Consider the following 15,061-nt stretch of genomic DNA (forward strand, 5'->3'; position numbering starts at 1 on the left):
GTCTGGTCCTAGAAACCCACTCCAGTGATCAGAGACCACTGTCATGGGGAATAGACTAGCAAATATGCAAATTGAACAACCCAGTTAAACGGTCAAAATGTTACTGAATCATAGACGTAGTCGGCAGGATTTGAACCTGCACGGGGATTTCTAGTCCATCGCCTTAACCACTCGGCCACGACTACACAGATAGCAAGCTTTTATGAGCTTCACAAACCTTTGCTAATTGCACCATGCTCAAGCTCAGTGATTATCCTTCTGGAAGACATCTCAGAAAATGAAAAGAAAATTCCAGGTCTCAGTAAAATGTAAAAACTGATTTAAAGTCATCATCAATGAGAGCCATGCCCAGTTCAATGCTTTTCCCTCTGCAAAATGTGGATTTGGAGTTGGTCGGCTCCAAATACATCCTTAAAAATAATATGATAATGCTGAGATGCCTGAACATAATCAGTTCCAAGTAAGAAAGACTTGATGTTCATATAATCAGGCTTTTGAGCATCGTTTATCTACCTCAAGTTTCCAAAAACGTCAAGTGATTTACTAAAATAACCAAAAAAATTTGCAAAATTTATACTGTTAGAAAGCTGTCTATCCAGTAGTTGATAAGGGTTTTTCATTGTGTGGTAAAAGGCTTCATCCAAGAGAAAATGTAAGGTTGGTGCAAATCAAAGTGCATGTCCCAGTCCATCAGCCACGACAGCGGTCTGTGGCCACTGGACAAGATCGAGAGAAATACCGCTTACCTGATGGCACCCATGTTGGTTCCTTTAGTTAGCGGCATGTCGCAAATATAATGTCGCTGCAGAACGCATTATCTAAAGAACATTCAAAGATAAAGTCAGTCTGGTCCTAGAAACCCCCTCCAGTGATCAGAGTCCACTGTCATGGGGAATAGACTAGCAAATATGCAAATTGAACGACCCAGGTAAACGGTCAAAATGTTACTGAAACATAGACAGTAGGAATTGTTCCTGCGCTGTTTTAGTCCATCACCTTGGCCACGATTACTCGGATATTAAGCTGTTTTGAGCTTCACACACCTTTGCTAATTGCACCATGTTCAAGCTCAGTCATTATCCTTATGAAAGACATCTCAGAAAATGAAATGAAAATTCCAGGTCTCAGTAAAATGTAAAATCTAAATTAAAGTCATCATCACTGGGAACCATGCGCAGTTCAATGCTTTTACCTCTTCATAATGTGGATTTGGAGTTGGTCGGCTCCAAAAACATCCTTGAAAATGCTGAGAAGCCTGAACATAATCATTTCCAAGTAAGAAGACTTGATGTTCATATAATCAGGCTTTTGAGCATCTTTTAACCGCCTCAACTTTCAAAAAACGTCAAGCCATTAACTAAAATAACCAAAAAAAATTGCAAAATTTATACTGTTAGAAAGCTGTTCATCCAGTAGTCGATAAGGGTTTTAAATTGTGTGGTAAATGGCTTCATCCGAGAGATAATTTAAGGTTGGAGCAAATCAAAGCGCATGTCTCAGTCCATCAGCCACGACAGCGGTCTGTGACCACTGGACAAGATTGAGAGAACCGCCTCCGACATGATGGCACCCATGGTGCTTCTATTAGTTAGCAGCATGTCGCAAATGTATTGTCGCTGCAGAATGGATTATCTAAAGAACATTCAAAGATAAAGTCAGTCTGGTCCTAGAAACCCGCTCCAGTGATCAGAGACCACTGTCATGGGGAATAGACTAGCAAATATGTAAATTGAACAACCCAGTTAAACGGTCAAAATGTTACTGAATCATAGACGTAGTCGGCAGGATTTGAACCTGCGCGGGGAAACCCCAATGGACTTCAAGTCCATCGCCTTAACCACTCTGCCACAACTACACAGATAGCAAGCTTTTATGAGCTTCACAAACCTTTGCTAATTGCACCATGTTCAAGCTCAGTGATTATCCTACTGGAAGACATCTCAGAAAATGAAATGAAAATTCCAGGTCTCAGTAAAATGTAAAAACTGATTTAAAGTCATCGTCAATGAGAGCCATGCCCAGTTCAATGCTTTTCCCTCTTCAAAATGTGGATTTGGAGTTGGTCGGCTCCAAATACATCCTTAAAAATAATATGATAATGCTGAGATGCCTGAACATAATCAGTTCCAAGTAAGAAAGACTTGATGTTCATATAATCAGGCTTTTGAGCATCGTTTATCTACATCAAGTCTCCAAAAACGTCAAGTGATTTACTAAAATAACCAAAAAAATTTGCAAAATTTATACTGTTAGAAAGCTGTTCATCCAGTAGTCGATAAGGGTTTTAAATTGTGTGGTAAAAGGCTTCATCCGAGAGATAATTTAAGGTTGGAGCAAATCAAAAGCGCATGTCTCAGTCCATCAGCCACGACAGCGGTCTGTGACCACTGGACAAGATTGAGAGAAACGCCTCCGACATGATGGCACCCATGGTGCTTCTTTTAGTTAGCAGCATGTCGCAAATGTATTGTCGCTGCAGAATGGATTATCTAAAGAACATTCAAAGATAAAGTCAGTCTGGTCCTAGAAACCCCCTCCAGTGATCAGAGACCACTGTCATGGGGAATAGAATAGCAAATATTCAAATTGAACGACCCAGGTAAACGGTCAAAATGTTACTGAAACATAGACAGCAGGAATTGTTCCTGCGCTGTTATAGTCAATCACCTTAACAACTTGGCCACGATTACTCAGATATTAAGCTGTTATGAGCTTCACACACCTTTACTAATTGCACCATGTTCAAGCTCAGTGATTATCCTTATGGAAGACATCTATGAAAATTCCAGGTCTCAGTAAAATGTAAAAACTAAATTAAAGTCATCATCAATGGGAACCATTGCTCAGTTCAATGCTTTTACCTCTTCATAATGTGGATTTGGAGTTGGTCGGCTCCAAAAACATACTTGAAAATGCTGAGAAGCCTGAACATAATCATTTCCAAGTAAGAAGCCTTGATGTTCATATAATCAGGCTTTTAAGCATCTTTTAACCGCCTCACATTTCAAAAAACGTCAAGCCATTAACTAAAATAACCAAAAAAAATTGCAAAATTTATACTGTTAGAAAGCTGTTCATCCAGTAGTCGATAAGGGTTTTAAATTGTGTGGTAAAAGGCTTCATCTGAGAGATAATTTAAGGTTGGAGCAAATCAAAGCGCATGTCTCAGTCCATCAGCCACGACAGCGGTCTGTGACCACTGGACAAGATCCAGAGAAACGCCTCCGACATGATGGCACCCATGGTGCTTCTTTTAGTTAGCAGCATGTCGCAAATGTAATGTCGCTGTAGAACGGATTATTTAAAGATCATTCAAAGATAAAGTCAGTCTGGTCCTAGAAACCCGCTCCAGTGATCAGTGACCACTGTCATGGGGAATAGACTAGCAAATATGCAAATTGAACAACCCAGTTAAACGGTCAAAATGTTACTGAATCATAGACGTAGTGGGCAGGATTTGAACCTGCGCGGGGAAACCCCAATGGATTTCAAATCCATCGCCTTAACCACTCGGTCATGACTACACAGATAGCAAGCTTTTCTGAGCTTCACAAACCTTTGCTAATTGCACCATGTTCAAGCTCAGTGATTATCCTTCTGGAAGACATCTCAGAAAATGAAAAGAAAATTCCAGGTCTCAGTAAAATGTAAAAACTGATTTAAAGTCATCATCAATGAGAGCCATGCACAGTTCAATGCTTTTCCCTCTTCAAAATGTGGATTTGGAGTTGGTCGGCTACAAATACATCCTTAAAAATAATATGATAATGCTGAGATGCCTGAACATAATCAGTTCCAAGTAAGAAAGACTTGATGTTCATATAATAAGGCTTTTGAGCATCATTTATCTGCCTCAAGTTTCCAAAAACGTCAAGTGATTAACTAAAATAACCAAAAAAATTTGCAAAATTTATACTGTTAGAAAGCTGTTTATCCAGTAGTTGATAAGGGTTTTTCATTGTGTGGTAAAAGGCTTCATCCGAGAGAAAATGTATGGTTGGTGCAAATCAAAGTGCATGTCCCAGTCCATCAGCCACGACAGCGGTCTGTGGCCACTGGACAAGATCGAGAGAAATACCGCTTACCTGATGGCACCCATGTTGGTTCCTTTAGTTAGCGGCATGTCGCAAATGTAATGTCGCTGCAGAACGGATTATCTAAAGAACATTCAAAGATAAAGTCAGTCTGGTCCTAGAAACCCCCTCCAGTGATCAGAGACCACTGTCATGGGGAATAGACTAGCAAATATGCAAATTTAACGACCCAGGTAAACGGTCAAAATGTTACTGAAACATAAACATAGTCAGCAGGAATTGACCCTGCACTGTTCTAGTCCATCACCTTAACCACTTGGCCACGATTACTCGGATGTTAATGTGTTTTGAGCTTCACAAACCTTTGCTAATTGCACCATGTTCAAGCTCAGTCATTATCCTTATGAAAGACATTTCAGAAAATGAAATGAAAATTCCAGGTCTCAGTAAAATGTAAAAACTAAATTAAAGTCATCATCAATGGGAACCATGCGCAGTTCAATGCTTTTACCTCTTCATAATGTGGATTTGGAGTTGGTCGGCTCCAAATACATCCTTAAAAATAATATGATAATGCTGAGATGCCTGAACATAATCAGTTCCAAGTAAGAAAGACTTGATGTTCATATAATCAGGCTTTTGAGCATCGTTTATCTACCTCAAGTTTCCAAAAATGTCAAGTGATTTACTAAAATAACCAAAAAAAATAGCAAAATTTATACTGTTAGAAAGCTGTTTATCCAGTAGTTGATAAGGGTTTTTCATTGTGTGGTAAAAGGCTTCATCCAAGAGAAAATATAAGGTTGGTGCAAATCAAAGTGCATGTCCCAGTCCATCAGCCACGACAGCGGTCTGTGGCCACCGGACAAGATCAAGAGAAATACCGCTTACCTGATGGCACCCATATTGGTTCCTTTAGTTAGCGGCATGTCGCAAATGTAATGTCACTGCAGAACGGATTATCTAAAGAACATTCAAAGATAAAGTCAGTCTGGTCCTAGAAACCCCCTCCAGTAGTGTTGAGCATTTCGATACCGCAAGTATCGGGTATCGGCCGATACTTGCTGTATCGGAATTCCGATACCGACTTCCGATATTTTTTCAATATCGGAATTCGGCATCGGAATCGGAAGTTCAGTTGATTGACGGCCTGACGTCATCATGATGCGCGGTGTGTGCGCATCATGATGCGCCGTCATTTCGGGCCTTCCGGGGGTCTCTGCCGGCCTGCCGGGGGGCTGTGCCGGCCTGCCGGGGGGCTGTGTGGACTGCCCGGGGTCTGTACCGGCCTGCCGGGGGGCTGTGCCGGCCTGCCGGTGGTCTGTGCACCCTGTGGGGGTCTGTACCGGCCTGCCGGGGGGCTGTGCCGGCCTGCCGGGGGGCTGTGCTGATGTCCGGGGGTCTGTGCAAGCATCGTCCGATGGGACTACAAGTCCCATCGGGCGATGCCTGCTACCATGACAGTGATTGACACATTAGTCAATGATGGGACAGTAGTAGTCCCATCATCCGGCTAATGTGTTAAATGTTAAAAAAAAAAAAATACTACATACATACTACATGCATGCTACATGCATGCTACATACATACTACATATATACTACATACATACTACATGCATGCTACATACATACTGCATGCTACATACATACTACATACATACTACATGCTACATACATACTACATATATACTACATACATACTACATACATGCTACATACATACTGCATGCTACATACATACTACATACATACTACATACATACTACATGCATGCTACATACATACTACATGCATGCTACATACATACTACATGCATGCTACATACATACTACATGCATGCTACATACATACTACATGCATGCTACATACATACTACATGCATGCTACATACATACTACATGCATGCTACATGCATGCTACATACATACTACATGCTACATACATACTACATGCATGCTACATACATACTACATACATACTACATACATACTACATGCATGCTACATACATACTACATGCATGCTACATACATACTACATACATACTACATACATACTGCATGCTACATACATACTACATGCATGCTACATACATACTACATACATACTGCATGCTACATACATACTACATACATACTACATATATACTACATGCATGCTACATACATACTACATGCTACATACATACTACATATATACTACATACATACTACATACATGCTACATACATACTGCATGCTACATACATACTACATACATACTACATACATACTACATGCATGCTACATACATACTACATGCATGCTACATACATACTACATGCATGCTACATACATACTACATGCATGCTACATGCATGCTACATACATACTACATGCCACATACATACTACATGCATGCTACATACATACTACATACATACTACATACATACTACATGCATGCTACATACATACTACATGCATGCTACATACATACTACATACATACTACATACATACTGCATGCTACATACATACTACATACATACTACATATATACTACATGCATGCTACATACATACTACATGCTACATACATACTACATATATACTACATACATACTACATACATGCTACATACATACTGCATGCTACATACATACTACATACATACTACATACATACTACATGCATGCTACATACATACTACATGCATGCTACGTACATACTACATGCATGCTACATACATACTACATGCATGCTACATGCATGCTACATACATACTACATGCTACATACATACCACATATATACTACATACATACAATACATTCATACAATACATACATAGACATACAGTACATATAACATAGAGTAACATACTTACCAATACTTGTCACATTGTTCCCCGAAGCCATTGTCTTTTCCGGGATAAATATTAACATAACAAACCACAAAAATACTCACCCACGATCCGAAGCAGTCCACGAGTGTGTCCCACGACGATCTTGGGTAGAGAACTGCAGCATCAGATGATGCTGCCGTTCTCTACGGGCTGCAGGAATCCAATGACGGAAGGTAGGTATCCTTCCGCACTGTATTCCTCCGCCACTTAAAAAAAAAAAGTCCCTAGTCTCACTTTATGCCATTGCTGTGTGGGAATTTCCCACACAGCAATGGCATAAAGTGAGACTAGGGACTTTTTTTTTTTTAAGTGGCGGAGGAATACAGTGCGGAAGGATACCTACCTTCCGTCATTGGATTCCTGCAGCCCGTAGAGAACGGCAGCATCATCTGATGCTGCAGTTCTCTACCCAAGATCGTCGTGGGACACACTCGTGGACTGCTTCGGATCGTGGGTGAGTATTTTTGTGGTTTGTTATGTTAATATTTATCCCGGAAAAGACAATGGCTTCGGGGAACAATGTGACAAGTATTGGTAAGTATGTTACTCTATGTTATATGTACTGTATGTCTATATATGTATTGTATGAATGTATTGTATGTATGTAGTATATATGTGGTATGTATGTAGCATGTAGTATGTATGTAGCATGCATGTAGTATGTATGTAGCATGCATGTAGTATATATGTAGTATGTATGTAGCATGCATGTAGCATGCATGTAGTATGTATGTAGTATATATGTAGTATGTATGTAGCATGTATGTAGTATGTATGTAGCATGCATGTAGCATGCAGTATGTATGTAGCATGCATGTAGTATATATGTAGTATGTATGTAGCATGTAGTATGTAGCATGCATGTAGTATATATGTAGTATGTATGTAGCATGTAGTATGTAGCATGCATGTAGTATATATGTAGTATGTAGCATGTAGTATGTATGTAGCATGCATGTAGTATATATGTGTTATGTATGTAGCATGTAGCATGCATGTAGCATGCATGTAGTATGTATGTAGTATATATGTGGTATGTATGTAGCATGCAGTATGTATGTAGCATGCATGTAGTATATATGTAGTATGAATGTTGCATGTAGTATTTATGTAGTATGAATGTAGCATGTATGTAGTATGTAGTATGAATGTAGCATGTATGTAGTATGCATGTTGTATGTATGTAGCATGTAATTTTTTTTTTTTTTTTTTTTACATTTAACACATTAGCCGGATGATGGGACTACTACTGTCCCATCATTGGCTAATGTGTCAATCACTGTCATGGTAGCAGGCATCGCCCGATGGGACTTGTAGTCCCATCGGACGATGCCTGCACAGACCCCCGGAGCCTGCACAGACCACCGGCAGGCCGGCACAGCCCCCCGGCAGGCCGGCACAGCCCCCCGGAGCCTGCACAGCCCCCCGGCAGGCCGGCACAGCCCCCCGGCAGGCCGGCACAGCCCCCCGGCAGGCCGGCACAGACCACCGGAGCCTGCACAGACCCCCTGGCAGGCCGGCACAGCCCCCCGAAAGGCCCGTACAGACCCCAGAGAGGCTGTACAAGGGCAGGAAAGGGTTTTTCTTATTCCGATACCGGAAGTCCCATAGACTTGAATGGGACTTCCGGTATCGGAATCGGCGATACCGATACTTTTTTTAAAGATCGGCCGATACCATCCGATACGATACTTTGAAGTATCGGACGGTATCGCTCAACTCTACCCTCCAGTGATCAGAGACCACTGTCATAGAGAATAGACTAGCAAATATGCAAATTGAACGACCAAGGTAAACGGTCAAAATGTTACTGAAACAAAGACAGCAGGAATTGTTCCTGCGCTGTTATAGTCCATCACCTTAACCACTTGGCCACGATTACTCAGATATTAAGCTGTTATGAGCTTCACACACCTTTGCTAATTGCACCATTTTCAAGCTCAGTGATTATCCTTATGGAAGACATCTCAGAAAATGAAATGAAAATTCCAGGTCTCAGTAAAATGTAAAAACTAAATTAAAGTCATCATCAATGGGAACGATGCGCAGTTCAATGCTTTTACCTCTTCATAATGTGGATTTGGAGTTGGTCGGCTCCAAAAACATCCTTGAAAATGCTGAGAAGCCTGAACATAATCATTTCCAAGTAAGAAGACTTGATGTTCATATAATCAGGCTTTTAAGCATCTTTTAACCGCCTCAAATTTCAAAAAACGTCAAGCCATTAACTAAAATAACCAAAAAAAATTGCAAAATTTATACTGTTAGAAAGCTGTTCATCCAGTAGTCGATAAGGGTTTTAAATTGTGTGGTAAAAGGCTTCATCTGAGAGATAATTTAAGGTTGGAGCAAATCAAAGCGCATGTCTCAGTCCATCAGCCACGACAGCGGTCTGTGACCACTGGACAAGATTGAGAGAAACGCCTCCGACATGATGGCACCCATGGTGCTTCTTTTAGTTAGCAGCATGTCGCAAATGTATTGTCACTGCAGAATGGATTATCTAAAGAACATTCAAAGATAAAGTCAGTTTGGTCCTAGAAACCCGCTCCAGTGATCAGAGACCACTGTCATGGGGAATAGACTAGCAAATATGCAAATTGAACAACCCAGTTAAACGGTCAAAATGTTACTGAATCATAGACGTAGTCGGCAGGATTTGATCCTGCGCGGGGAAACCCCAATGGATTTCAAGTCCATCGACTTAACCACTCGGCCACGACTACACAGAAAGCAAGCTTTTATGAGCTTCACAAACCTTTGCTAATTGCACCATGTTCAAGCTCAGTGATTATCCTTCTGGAAGATATCTCAGAAAATGAAAAGAAAATTCCAGGTCTCAGTAAAATGTAAAAACTGTTTTAAAGTCATCATCAATGGGAGCCATGCCCAGTTCAAAGCTTTTCCCTCTTCATAATGTGGATTTGGAGTTGGTCGGCTCCAAATACATCCTTAAAAATAATATGATAATACTGAGATGCCTGAACATAATCAGTTCCAAGTAAGAAAGACTTGATGTTCATATAATCAGGCTTTTGAGCATCGTTTATCTGCCTCAAGTTTCCAAAAACGTCAAGTGATTAACTAAAATAACCAAAAAAATTTGCAAAATTTATACTGTTAGAAAGCTGTTTATCCAGTAGTTGATAAGGGTTTTTCATTGTGTGGTAAAAGGCTTCATCCAAGAGAAAATATATGGTTGGTGCAAATCAAAGTGCATGTCCCAGTCCATCAGCCACGACAGCGGTCTGTGGCCACTGGACAAGATCGAGAGAAATACCGCTTACCTGATGGCACCCATGTTGGTTCCTTTAGTTAGCGGCATGGCGCAAATGTAATGTCGCTGCAGAACGGATTATCTAAAGAACATTCAAAGATAAAGTCAGTCTGGTCCTATGAAACCCACTCCAGTGATCAGAGACCACTGTCATGGGGAATAGACTAGCAAATATGCAAATTGAACGACCCAGGTAAACGGTCAAAATGTTACTGAAACATAGACAGCAGGAATTGTTCCTGCGCTGTTATAGTCCATCACCTTGGCCACGATTACTCGGATATTAAGCTGTTTTGAGCTTCACACACCTTTGCTAATTGCACCATGTTGAAGCTCAGTGATTATCCTTATGAAAGACATCTCAGAAAATGAAATGAAAATTCCAGGTCTCAGTAAAATGTAAAAACTAAATTAAAGTCATCATCAATGGGAACGACGCGCAGTTCAATGCTTTTACCACTTCATAATGTGGATTTGGAGTTGGTCGGCTCCAAAAACATCCTTGAAAATGCTGAGAAGCCTGAACATAATCATTTCCAAGTAAGAAGACTTGATGTTCATATAATCAGGCTTTTGAGCATCTTTTAACCGCCTCAAATTTCAAAAAACGTCAAGCCATTAACTAAAATAACCAAAAAAAATTGCAAAATTTATACTGTTAGAAAGCTGTTCATCCAGTAGTCGATAAGGGTTTTAAATTGAGTGGTAAAAGGCTTCATCCGAGAGATAATTTAAGGTTGGAGCAAATCAAAGCGCATGTCTCAGTCCATCAGCCACGACAGCGGTCTGTGACCACTGGACAAGATTGAGAGAAACGCCTCCGACATGATGGCACCCATGGTGCTTCTTTTAGTTAGCAGCATGTCGCAAATGTATTGTCGCTGCAGAATGGATTATCTAAAGAACATTCAAAGATAAAGTCAGTCTGGTCCTAGAAACCCGCTCCAGAGATCAGAGACCACTGTCATGGGGAATAGACTAGCAAATATGCAAATTGAACAACCCAGTTAAATGGTCAAAAAGTTACTGAATCATAGACGTAGTCGGCAGGATTTGAACCCCAATGGATTTCAAGTCCATCGCCTTAACCACTCGGCCACGACTACACAGATAGCAAGCTTTTATGAGCTTCACAAACCTTTGCTAATTGCACCATGTTCAAGCTCAGTGATTATCATACTGGAAGACATCTCAGAAAATGAAATGAAAATTCCAGGTCTCAGTAAAATGTAAAAACTGATTTAAAGTCATCGTCAATGAGAGCCATGCCCAGTTCAATGCTTTTCCCTCTTCAAAATGTGGATTTGGAGTTGGTCGGCTCCAAATACATCCTTAAAAATAATATGATAATGCTGAGATACCTGAACATAATCAGTTCCAAGTAAGAAAGACTTGATGTTCATATAATCAGGCTTTTGAGCATCGTTTATCTACCTCAAGTTTCCAAAAACGTCAAGTGATTTACTAAAATAACCAAAAAAATTTGCAAAATTTATACTGTTAGAAAGCTGTCTATCCAGTAGTTGATAAGGGTTTTTCATTGTGTGGTAAAAGGCTTCATCCAAGAGAAAATGTAAGGTTGGTGCAAAACAAAGTGCATGTCCCAGTCCATCAGCCACGACAGCGGTCTGTGGCCACCGGACAAGATCGAGAGAAATACCGCTTACCTGATGGCACCCATGTTGGTTCCTTTAGTTAGCGGCATGTCGCAAATGTAATGTCGCTGCAGAATGGATTATCTAAAGAACATTCAAAGATAAAGTCAGTTTGGTCCTAGAAACCCCCTCCAGTGATAAGAGACCACTGTCATGGGGAATAGACTAGCAAATATGCAAATTGAACGCCCCAGGTAAACGGTCAAAATGATACTGAAACATAGACAGCAGGAATTGTTCCTGCGCTGTTATAGTCCATCACCTTGGCCACGATTACTCGGATATTAAGCTGTTTTGAGCTTCACACACCTTTGCTAATTGCACCATGTTCAAGCTCAGTGATTATCCTTATGAAAGACATCTCAGAAAATGAAATGAAAATTCCAGGTCTCAGTAAAATGTAAAAACTAAATTAAAGTCATCATCAATGGGAACGATGCGCAGTTCAATGCTTTTACCTCTTCATAATGTGGATTTGGAGTTGGTCGGCTCCAAAAACATCCTTGAAAATGCTGAGAAGCCTGAACATAATCATTTCCAAGTAAGAAGACTTGATGTTCATATAATCAGGCTTTTGAGCATCTTTTAACCGCCTCAAATTTCAAAAAACATCAAGCCATTAACTAAAATAACCAAAAAAAATTGCAAAATTTGTACTGTTAGAAAGCTGTTCATCCAGTAGTCGATAAGGGTTTTAAATTGTGTGGTAAAAGGCTTCATCTGAGAGATAATTTAAGGTTGGAGCAAATCAAAGCGCATGTCTCAGTCCATCAGCCACGACAGCGGTCTTTGACCACTGGACAAGATTGAGAGAAACGCCTCCGACATGATGGCACCCATGGTGCTTCTTTTAGTTAGCAGCATGTCGCAAATGTATTGTCGCTGCAGAATGGATTATCTAAAGAACACTCAAAGATAAAGTCAGTTTGGTCCTAGAAACCCGCTCCAGTGATCAGAGACCACTGTCATGGGGAATAGACTAGCAAATATGCAAATTGAACAACCCAGTTAAACGGTCAAAATGTTACTGAATCATAGACGTAGTCGGCAGGATTTGATCCTGCGCGGGGAAACCCCAATGGATTTCAAGTCCATCGCCTTAACCACTCGGCCACGACTACACAGAAAGCAAGCTTTTATGAGCTTCACAAACCTTTGCTAATTGCACCATGTTCAAGCTCAGTGATTATCCTTCTGGAAGACATCTCAGAAAATGAAAAGAAAATTCCAGGTCTCAGTAAAATGTAAAAACTGTTTTAAAGTCATCATCAATGGGAGCCATGCCCAGTTCAAAGCTTTTCCCTCTTCATAATGTGGATTTGGAGTTGGTCGGCTCCAAATACATCCTTAAAAATAATATGATAATGCTGAGATGCCTGAGCATAATCAGTTCCAAGTAAGAAAGACTTGATGTTCATATAATCAGGCTTTTGAGCATCGTTTATCTGCCTCAAGTTTCCAAAAACGTCAAGTGATTAACTAAAATAACCAAAAAAATTTGCAAAATTTATACTGTTAGAAAGCTGTTTATCCAGTAGTTGATAAGGGTTTTTCATTGTGTGGTAAAAGGCTTCATCCGAGAGAAAATGTATGGTTGGTGCAAATCAAAGTGCATGTCCCAGTCCATCAGCCACGACAGCGGTCTGTGGCCACTGGACAAGATCAAGCTTACCTGATGGCACCCATGTTGGTTCCTTTAGTTAGCGGCATGTCGCAAATGTAATGTCGCAGCAGAACGGATTATCTAAAGAACATTCAAAGATAAAGTCAGTCTTGTCCTAGAAACCCCCTCCAGTGATCAGAGTCCACTGTCATGGGGAATAGACTAGCAAATATGCAAATTGAACGACCCAGGTAAACGGTCAAAATGTTACTGAAACATAGACAGCAGGAATTGTTCCTGCGCTGTTATAGTCCATCACCTTGGCCACGATTACTCGGATATTAAGCTGTTTTGAGCTTCATACACTTTTGCTAATTGCACCATGTTCAAGCTCAGCGATTATCCTTATGAAAGACATCTCAGAAAATGAAATGAAAATTCCAGGTCTCAGTAAAATGTAAAAACTAAATTAAAGTCATCATCAATGGGAACCATGCGCAGTTCAATGCTTTTACGTCTTCATAATGTGGATTTGGAGTTGGTCGGCTCCAAAAACATCCTTGAAAATGCTGAGAAGCCTGAACATAATCATTTCCAAGTAAGAAGACTTGATGTTCATATAATCAGGCTTTTGAGCATCTTTTAACCGCCTCAAATTTCAAAAAACGTCAAGCCATTAACTAAAATAACCAAAAAAAATTGCAAAATTTATACTGTTAGAAAGCTGTTCATCCAGTAGTGGATAAGGGTTTTAAATTGAGTGGTAAAAGGCTTCATCCGAGAGATAATTTAAGGTTGGAGCAAATCAAAGCGCATGTCTCAGTCCATCAGCCACGACAGCGGTCTGTGACCACTGGACAAGATTGAGAGAAACGCCTCCGACATGATGGCACCCATGGTGCTTCTTTTAGTTAGCAGCATGTCGCAAATGTATTGTCGCTGCAGAATGGATTATCTAAAGAACATTCAAAGATAAAGTCAGTCTGGTCCTAGAAACCCGCTCCAGTGATCAGAGACCACTGTCATGGGGAATAGTCTAGCAAATATGCAAATTGAACAACCCAGTTAAACGGTCAAAATGTTACTGAATCATAGACGTAGTCAGCAGGATTTGAACCTGCGCGGGGAAACACCAATGGATTTCAAGTCCATCGCCTTAACCACTCGTCCACGACTACACAGACCGCAAGATTTTATGAGCTTCACAAACCTTTGCTAATTGCACCATGTTCAAGCTCAGTGATTATCCTACTGGAAGACATCTCAGAAAATGAAATGAAAATTCCAGGTCTCAGTAAAATGTAAAAACTGATTTAAAGTCATCGTCAATGAGAGCCATGCCCAGTTCAATGCTTTTCCCTCTTCAAAATGTGGATTTGGAGTTGGTCGGCTCCAAATACATCCTTAAAAATAATATGATAATGCTGAGATGCCTGAACATAATCAGTTCCAAGTAAGAAAGACTTGATGTTCATATAATCAGGCTTTTGAGCATCGTTTATCTACCTCAAGTTTCCAAAAACGTCAAGTGATTTACTAAAATAACCAAAAAAAATTGCAAAATTTATACTGTTAGAAAGCTGTCTATCCAGTAGTTGATAAGGGTTTT

At 40.3% G+C, this 15,061-nt stretch overlaps 6 non-coding genes across 6 annotated transcripts; all 6 read right to left on the bottom strand.

Annotated features, from left to right (window-relative positions):
- Nucleotides 1-1,773: 1,773 nt before the first annotated feature.
- On the bottom strand, nucleotides 1,774-1,855 carry TRNAS-UGA (transfer RNA serine (anticodon UGA)). The gene has a single exon. It is a non-coding gene; the product is annotated as a tRNA-Ser (tRNA).
- A 1,587-nt stretch (nucleotides 1,856-3,442) lies between these two features.
- TRNAS-UGA (transfer RNA serine (anticodon UGA)) lies at nucleotides 3,443-3,524 on the bottom strand. Its single transcript has one exon. It is a non-coding gene; the product is annotated as a tRNA-Ser (tRNA).
- A 6,037-nt stretch (nucleotides 3,525-9,561) lies between these two features.
- On the bottom strand, nucleotides 9,562-9,643 carry TRNAS-UGA (transfer RNA serine (anticodon UGA)). The gene has a single exon. It is a non-coding gene; the product is annotated as a tRNA-Ser (tRNA).
- A 1,589-nt stretch (nucleotides 9,644-11,232) lies between these two features.
- Nucleotides 11,233-11,300, bottom strand: TRNAS-UGA (transfer RNA serine (anticodon UGA)). The gene has a single exon. It is a non-coding gene; the product is annotated as a tRNA-Ser (tRNA).
- A 1,588-nt stretch (nucleotides 11,301-12,888) lies between these two features.
- TRNAS-UGA (transfer RNA serine (anticodon UGA)) lies at nucleotides 12,889-12,970 on the bottom strand. Its single transcript has one exon. It is a non-coding gene; the product is annotated as a tRNA-Ser (tRNA).
- Nucleotides 12,971-14,548: 1,578 nt separating this feature from the next.
- Nucleotides 14,549-14,630, bottom strand: TRNAS-UGA (transfer RNA serine (anticodon UGA)). Its single transcript has one exon. It is a non-coding gene; the product is annotated as a tRNA-Ser (tRNA).
- Between the last annotated feature and the right edge of the window lie 431 nt (nucleotides 14,631-15,061).

This window comes from Dendrobates tinctorius, unplaced genomic scaffold, assembly GCF_039654945.1.
Source record: "Dendrobates tinctorius isolate UK_male_01 unplaced genomic scaffold, ASM3965494v1 ptg000047l, whole genome shotgun sequence".
In the NCBI taxonomy this organism is placed as follows: Eukaryota; Metazoa; Chordata; class Amphibia; order Anura; family Dendrobatidae; genus Dendrobates; species Dendrobates tinctorius.